At 49.1% G+C, this 1,086-nt stretch overlaps 1 non-coding gene across 1 annotated transcript; it reads right to left on the reverse strand.

Annotated features, from left to right (window-relative positions):
* Window positions 1-446: 446 nt before the first annotated feature.
* Window positions 447-629, reverse strand: LOC142586445 (U2 spliceosomal RNA). The gene has a single exon (XR_012829222.1). It is a non-coding gene; the product is annotated as a U2 spliceosomal RNA (small nuclear RNA).
* Between the last annotated feature and the right edge of the window lie 457 nt (window positions 630-1,086).

The raw sequence follows: 1,086 nt of genomic DNA on the forward strand, positions 1-1,086 counted from the left end.
CGGCCTGTCCTCGCACTATCTTCGGGATGGTTCCACGTATGGGGAGTGCTTAACGCCTGCTTCACCTCCGACGCGGGTCGGCCCGGCGTCGCACTGTCTTCGGGATCGGCCCATCTATAGAGTTTTTTGGTTACCACGCTAACGAGATGAAAATTTCCTTGGATGGTACAGGTGGTGGTGCTAACAACTTTATTTCGTCAACAGAAAGGATTTGGTTGACTTCAGTGGGCTTCCAGGGTGCGTGAAGTGGCCGTCCAATCAGTTCCCCTAGTGCCACTTGTTATGGTCGTGAGGCCCTGTCTGTCGGCGACTTCCAAAGCCCAGCTGACGGCCTGCAGTATAACCGCCGGGTCCGAGCTGGACACCGCATCCTCCCACTCTTGCTCATTAGAGAGCTGCCATTCTCTTTCGGTTTTAGATGGTAGAGGTATACAGTTTCGCTGCAAAAATTCAGTGGTTCATATCCCCGTAAAGCAAAGGCTACAAGCGCTCAGCACGCAAGGCCTCAAGCACTCTGCCAACCTGAAAAAATAAGTTTAATATCTTGAGTCCAAATAGAATCCGTATCACTTATTAGGCTGATAAGAACAGATACTAGACTTAGAACGCAAAAAGCTGCGTCGTGCAAAATGCCTGTACTGCGTCATATCCCGGTGCCAGCCTTTTGAATAAAAACAGTGCGCCCCTTCGGATACATTTATAATTTAACAAAATTGTACTGTGATCTAAATATTACGGAGCAACGGTAAGACAACCAGAAGTGGATAAAACGAACCCTATTTCCTACCGCTTCATTACTTGATAACGCTTCGCGTCGTTTTGCATCATAATATCTAGAAACCTATTCGCCGTCGTGGGTATAGGTCGCTATTTGTGGTGGGAAACAAGACTGATCAAGGAATTGTTGCTTTAGCATGTTATACTCGCAATCTGAAATCCAGCCACACAATCACTGCCGGAGGTGCGCAGGCCTCGTATTGATATAATGACACATCAGCGGTGAGCCTACGCCGACACATACGCAGACACATAATTTGGCGAGCCTATGTCCGAGGCGTCCGCGGCTCGGCGCCCTACCTCCTGTGC

This window comes from Dermacentor variabilis, chromosome 6 (genome assembly GCF_050947875.1).
Source record: "Dermacentor variabilis isolate Ectoservices chromosome 6, ASM5094787v1, whole genome shotgun sequence".
NCBI lineage: Eukaryota > Metazoa > Arthropoda > Arachnida > Ixodida > Ixodidae > Dermacentor > Dermacentor variabilis.